We start from the raw sequence: 7604 nt of genomic DNA, 5'->3' as shown, positions 1-7604 counted from the left end.
TGTGAAACTGACATACTTCACAATGTTCACAATAGTTTCTAACATCTTGAACAATTCCTGACCAATAGTATTGAGGAGATAATAAATTTAAAATTGAGGACACACCAATATACCCGAAATTAATATAAGATTCTTCAAGTAATTTAGTACGAAGAGATATTGGAATTACAATTTTATATAATACTTGCTTTTTAATAGTTATATAAATCATTAATTTTCTTGTACTTAGGATTGCCTACATTATCTAAATTTTGATGCTCTTTAATTTCTTCTAATGATAATAAATTAACTTGCAGACTCAAATGTTGACAAACAGGATTTCTAGTTAGCAGATCAGCTTCAACATTAGTAGAACCTTTTTTATATTTTATATAAAATCATACATGTAGAGACATTAGGTATTTTTTGAAAGCAGGAAAAATGAAAAATAAGCAATGCCCTCGCCGGGACTCGAACCACGGAGCTCTCGAATAAGCGCCGAGTGTGCTGACCATTACACCACGAAGGCATGTTATGAAGGGGGAGAAATACCTTGCATACATAGATAATTACAAAGATCATCTAAATAACCTGCCTGTAGGGTGCTTAATATTCTTAAGGCAAACTAAAGAAGCATGATCAGAATGTACAGTAAAATTATTACCATGTAAATAATAATAAAATTTATCTATAACATCAATAATCACTAAACACTCTAATTCAGTAATTACATAATTTTGCTCATAAGACCTTAATTTTCTAGAATGAAAAGCTATTGGCTGTTGGTTACCAACCGGGTGTTCTTGTTTCAAAACTGCACCCACATCTTCTTTAGATGCATCCACAAGTGCATGGCAAGGAATATTTTGGATTAAATAAAGTTAGAATGGGTCTCGGAATTAAGGCAGCTTTCAAATTTTGAAAAACTATTTGACATTCAGTAGTCCATTTATAACGAGTATCTAAGTAAATTTGTTAAAGAGGCTCTAATCTTTGCATATTTTGAATAAATTTATGGTACACGTTTATACTTCCTAAGAATCTTTATAATTCTTTAACATTTTTAGGGGGTTGTAATTTTTTAATAACTTCAATATTTGCATTATTAGGCTGATATTTTTCTACTTGAACCTCATATCCCAGAAAATTTATCTCTTCTTTAGCAAAATTACATTTGGATTGTTTTAATTTTATATTCTGTTTTTCACATATGTCAAATATTGTCTTAATATGTTTAAGATGTTCATCAAAATTTCGAGAAAATTCTATAGTGTCATCAAAATAACTTAAAACAAACTGAATCAGATATTTGTTTAAAATTTGCCTAAGAGCTCTTTGGAAAACAGCTGGGGAATTTTTCCAACCTATTGATATCAAAAGGCCAAAATTTGTAGTAAATGCCAGTTTTTCATTATCTTCTTCATTTAACTTTATATGCCAATAAGCAGATGCTAAGCCTAATGTGGAAAAACTTTTTGCATTCGTTAATTGATCTAAGACAGCATCAATTCTAGGAATAGGTTCAGAATCTGTTTTAGTAATTTGGTAAGCTTCCAATAGTCAATACACAATCTGGTTTTTGCCTGTTCATCTCTCTTATAAGCTAAAGTTACAGGTGCAGCAAAAGGACTAAAAGACGGTTTTATTATACCAGCATTTAAAAATTCATCTATTTGTTTCTTAATTTCACTATTATCTTTAGGAGAGTCTGGTTATGGTCTACCCGCTATTCGTAATTCTGAAGTTATGCTTACTCGTGGAGGTTCCATACTGATACAACCCACATCATATTTGTTTTTAGCAAATATAATGATTATAAGTACTTAACAATTTTTGCAATTGATCAATAGCAATTTCATTATTTTCAGCATAATTACCAAATTTTTTAGTACTTACACCATTTTTATATACGAAATTATTTCAAAAAAAGTTATGTAATTGAATACCTTTACTTATGATACGTTTAAAGTGATATACTTCATAATTATTAAAATTCAATTGCAATTTAAATAAAGAAACACAAGATGACGATAATATTAACTATGTGAAATTAGAATTATCAACATAAAATACTATATCATTAGTAAATCTACATATTTTGCATGATATTTTAATAACTTTGATCACAGAAAGATCTCCAGATAAAGATAATAATTTTGTGTTAGGGTTATTTCCAATAATTTCAATTTGTGCATCAATACAATTTATAATGTTTTCAAATATGACTTAACCTGTGACCTGTATCAATTATGGCGGGTAAATATTTTTGATTATGTTGAACATTTAATTTAAAATATTTTAATTTTTATGAGCAATTTTTTGAGAATTTTCACTATAATAATTTAAAGAAGGAAATGCCTAACAAGGATAAGCCACTTGTCGTGGCTGAAAATTTCTCCAGGCCTGATTTTGAGGAACATAATACCTAGCAGAGAGAAACCTTGGAGCATGATATCTCGACTGGTAAAAATTTGGATGTACACTTTGTTTAGGAGTTTAAAATTGTGGTTGACTAACTTCTGCCAGTAACTTGAGCTAGGAAACAATTTCCTAGCTGTTGTGATTCAATCATGTAACGTAACAAAATTTTGTACAGTTAGTAAAATTTTTTGTTGCTCCTGTAGTTCCTAATTCAATGCTTCGATTATATCCTTATCATTTAACTTTAAACTGGCTGCGAATTTTAACTTTTGTCGGAAATACTTGTCAATGTCATTGAATTTAGAGTAAGTAACAACAACAAAGTCACTAAAGGTAACAGTTTTCGCTGTTGAAAAGTAGGTGAGGAATTCATCTTTCAGAGCTTTTCCAGTCTAAATCAACACGTTCTCGGAAATAGAATGCAGAGCTTCGCGACGAAGGCACTCAGAAAACACTAATGGGTTATCATTTTCATTAATATTTTTACTCTAGCATTTTTTCTCAAACAATAAATATATTTATCTATAGGAGTATCAGTATTAGACCCATCAAATACGGCACACTGAAATTTATCCATACTGATAATAGCCATGTCAGCTTTATCTGCAGTTGACTTTGTTTGTGATCGTGTCGTCGCCATTACTAATTTTGATTTTACTTTTTTTGCCTGAACTAAACACTGAGAATTTGCAAAATAAAACGCTGAAACACTTTTTATTGATCACAACACTAAATCACTTTTCACTGTGTAGGGATTTATATTTATTTTAACTAACATTCTAAATTTTAAGTTCAGACTTTTCTATAAGCATTCATTCCCCTAATTGTCAGTGCCAGAATAGTTAAATGTTGTAGCGCACGTGAACGCATGCAAATTTTATATGTCGAAGGAAGTAGTTAAAAGTCGAGTTTCGATAGGAGAAAGGGAGAGTTAGGCTCTAGCTGCCGTCTCTGCCGTAAGTAAGTTTGCTCATTGCTGGTTCAAGTGGCTTAAGTTGCATTGCTTTGCCGCCACTAGCTTAGAAGGGGGTTGAAGTTCGGGATCTCGCTGAGCCCTGTAGGTTAGTTTAGCACTTGTTAAAAATTTCAACTTTTAATTTTAAATTTAGCTGACTTTCAGTTACCGCCCAAGTAGAGACGAAGTTTGTTAGCGCCGAGTTGACGCATTGTAAATTTTAAAGAATTAATAAAGGGTTTGAACCCTTCTTCTGTGTAGTTTCCTACTACTCCTGTATCCAAATAGAAGTTAATTCACCTGGACTCTACACTGGCGCCCGAATTAATACGAACCAAAAAGAAAATGGCCAACAAAGAAGTATCTCCACAATGCTCAGAAGTGGCAAACCCAATGGTGACCTCCCCGTTAGATCGATTTGGCTTCCTGATACAGACGATGAGGGCGGCAATTAAACCAGCAGTGGTATTTGATGGCAAGAACTCCGTAACCTCATTTCTGAAAGCCCTCGAGACTCACTTTCAATTGTATCCGTTACCGGAAAGGCAGAAAGTAGCTATTGCTTCGAGTGCCCTCCGAGGACAGGCGGAAGCTTGGTGGAAAGGAATTGGGGAAATTCCTACTTGGCGAAGTTAGATCACTCACTTATACAGTCAACAATTTTAAAGGGGCAATCCTAAAAGCGTTCCCGATAGTTAAATTTCGTGCCAAGCTTGAAGCCGAATTATATAGCTTCTACCAACGGAGGATTGAAGAACTAAATTTATCCTACGAAAAGTCAAACTAGTGAATATGCTATACGGTAGAAAACTCGACATTGAAATTATCGAAATCATGCTCCCAAGATTATTACCCTCCGTACAAGACTTCGAGGAACTCCGAAATCCACAAATGCTGCAAAAATTATTTGAGTTAGCCGTAAAGTTTCAGAATCGGCGGATGGCAGAAGAATCAAGATTTCCAGCACAGAGATTTAATCAGCAGTTTTCCCAAAAGCCGGCGCGGAAAGAAATGAGTACAACGGAGGAAAACAGTTTTCAGCTAAGCCGTCATCTAGCAAAAAAGATATGGATGAAGCCAAAACTCGCCAGCGTACCCAGAAAACATCAGAAGTAAAATCGCCTTTAAACGAATGGGGGGGCTGAGAATTTCAGGGTTCAGACCCCTTGGGCATCGAAAAATCGCTCTAAAATGTATTTAAATACTGTGGTCGTGAAAAATTCTAAATTACCTGTAATACAGGTTCTTTTAAATAATATTCCCGTAGAAGCACTCTTGGATACCGGTGCAGAGGGGATAACACGACGGAAATAATAACCGCTCAAGGAAAAGTGTGCGAATGTATCGGGAAACTGTCGCTTATGTGCAAGTTAATGACGAAAAGCTTAAAATCCTATTTTACATAGTGAAATACTTGCAGAACAAAGTCATTCTTGGAATTCAATTCCTTAGGGCCGTGTTATGTCGCGAATTTCAATTACTAATATGTGTTTTAAGTTATTATTATTCTAATATTTTTATTTGTATTCATGTGTATTTTAATCTGGAAAAAAGTATTCTTAAGCTCTTAAGGTTTTATTTAACTCATTATTCTTGAGTAGGAATTGTAACAAAGGCGAGAGACGGTTGCGAGGACACACATCTGGTTTATGGCCTTTTCCAACAATGGAGGCAGTTGGGAGTCGTGTGCCGCCCTTTTAACTCTTTGCGTGGGAAACGGAAATCGCTTTGTTAAAGTTTGCAGTCTTCTTACTTCAAGACAGTGGGAGGTGTACTAAGTTAGATAATTGGATACTCGTAAAAGCTAGTTTCGCTTGTTAGTTGGGGGGGTCTACTTTTTTTTCTCACGTTATGTGTACAGATGTTTTTCGGATTGCATTGTCTGATTTTCTGGTGTTTGATTCGTCATGGGTGTGTCATTTTCTCAATTTAGATAACATAAAATTCCGGGATTGGTAAGATTTAATTTTATGATTTTTTTTGTAAGCCTATAAACTCACAGAGGCGGAGAAACCGAGTTTTCCTGGGTGCTTGCACCAGGCTAGAGTTCATTCTGATTCTGATTCTGTTTTCCTGATTCTTTCAAGCTAAGAGTATGAAGAGGAGTGGGGGCTTGACCCCTTGCGGGTCTTGCTCTCGCGGGTGCCGGCTTTTGCGTCGGATTTGGGGACATTTGAGTTGCGAAGAAAGGGAAAGGCAGTAAAAGAAAAAGTTCGGTGCGGCTTTACCTCCTGCGGGGGGAGGGGCTTGCGACTCGGTCTGAGGCGAGGTTTCTCGCCGCTTTCCCGCTGATGAGAATTTGTTCGCACGTAGAAAGTGCTCTACGCAAAATTTGATTTTACCGTTTCATCGTGTATTTAGTGATCTTTGAATTGTCATGTTAGAGGCTTTCCAGTTAGAATTGTTCGTCATAGACAGGAGAGATTGGTTACAACTAAGAAGATTGTGCCAAAAGTGCTCTACCCAAAATTTAGTTTCGCCGCTTCTTCGTGTATTTTGGAGAACTTGAATAGTCATGTTTGAGACATTCCAGTTGAAATTTGTCATGAGATACAGATTTGTTCCAGAAGGAGGTATCATGCTTCCCTTGTTTCTGAGATCAATGGACGCTTCTGAACGTGTTTTGACAGAAAAAAGATTGGACACTAAAGATCTTTTCTTTCGGAAATTGTCTCTCACTTAATGGACATATTTAAGGCGGTTCCTGAATCAATGGACGCTTCTGAAAGTGTTTTGAAAAAAAAATTGTTTTAGCTCATTTCCAAGTGGATTGGACACTAAAGATTCTTCAATCCAGAAAAACTGTCTTCCATCTGTGAGTGATTTTTAAATTTTTCTACCTCTCTATCTTTTCAAATTACTTAAACGGAAATTATTTATTTTATATATGTAAACTACTAAATGATTAGAATATTTTGATAATGACTAATTAATTTAAAGTCTGTAAAGGAAGGTTTAAAGATTTGTTTTACCGGCTTAATTAGTGAGCTATTGAACGTCAAAAATAGTAAACTTACAAATTAATATGAGTAATGTTAATTTTGGAATGAGATATGTGTTATTTTCCATCTTAAGGTATATTAATTTTTGTAAGCTGTAAATGCGTGTGACATTATGTGTTACTTTACAGAGTAAAAATATGTTGTAGGATACTGATCAGTTATCCATTATTTAATTATATAATATATTCAAGAATTTAATAAATGTGTGTTTAAAATTTAATTGCATTTGTGTATTTATGCAGCGTATAATTTACTGTGGTCTGTCATGTCCCTCCTTTTGTTGAGCCGGGAGGCTTTTAAGAAACATGGAGTTTAATTGAATTTGGAGTTATTGATTTTCCTTTTGCATAGGTTACTCACAACGCAAACCTAAGAGTAAATTGTACTGTACTACCATTATACGATTGATTGATTGATTGTTCGATATGTTATACGATTGATTGATAGATTTACTATACGAATGTTTATAAGAATGGCGAAATGATATATGAATATTATGAATTAGATTTTGAAATGGAATTATTTGATATTTGATTATTTTTTTTAGTTAGTTTTATCCGGCACCATGAATCCAAGTTTAAAGTATTAAAAAACATAAAATTATCAGATATAACAGCCGCAAATGCAAGAATTGATTTTTCAGTTAATTCAATTACGTTGGATATGGAGCCAAGGGTGGTGGAAGCTGCTGAAAAAATTCCAGAAATCGACCTCCAGCATTTAAAGCAAGATGAAAGAGTTAAGCTGCAAGAAATTGTAAGTAAACTTTCTTCATTATTTTCTGATAAGCCTGGGAACACCCAGATAGTAACTCATTTTATTGAATTAAAATCTACAGAACCTTGTAAAGCGAAACCTTACAGGTATGACAAGGAGAAAGAGGCTATCATTGAGCACCACATACAAGAGATGTTAAAAAATAAAATTATAACACCCATAAATAGTGAATATGGGAACCCTGTTGTGCTCTGCAGGAAAAAGAACAATTTGCCCCCTACGGGATCCCCATATCGCTTTGCTATAGATTAACTAAATTTATGGTTTACCCTTTACCCGTGATTGAGGATATTATTAGGAAAATAAAATCTACAAAATTTATTACTACTCTCGATCTCACTTCAGGATATTTTCAAATACCCATGAAACCGGAAGACGTAAATAAAACTGCTTTTATTACTAAAACAGGCACTTATGCGTTTTTATGTATGCCTTTCGAATTATGCGGGGCAGCCTCAACTTTTCAACGT

At 34.2% G+C, this 7604-nt stretch overlaps 1 non-coding gene across 1 annotated transcript; it reads right to left on the bottom strand.

Annotated features, from left to right (window-relative positions):
- Window positions 1-435: 435 nt before the first annotated feature.
- Window positions 436-508, bottom strand: TRNAK-CUU (transfer RNA lysine (anticodon CUU)). Its single transcript has one exon. It is a non-coding gene; the product is annotated as a tRNA-Lys (tRNA).
- Window positions 509-7604: the final 7096 nt, after the last annotated feature.

Source organism: Stegodyphus dumicola, chromosome X1 (genome assembly GCF_044657685.1).
Source record: "Stegodyphus dumicola isolate Sdum_Otavi_A_Nest chromosome X1, ASM4465768v1".
In the NCBI taxonomy this organism is placed as follows: domain Eukaryota; kingdom Metazoa; phylum Arthropoda; class Arachnida; order Araneae; family Eresidae; genus Stegodyphus; species Stegodyphus dumicola.
Note: the sequence above shows the minus strand (reverse complement) of the source record. Positions and strands in the feature narration are given on the sequence as shown.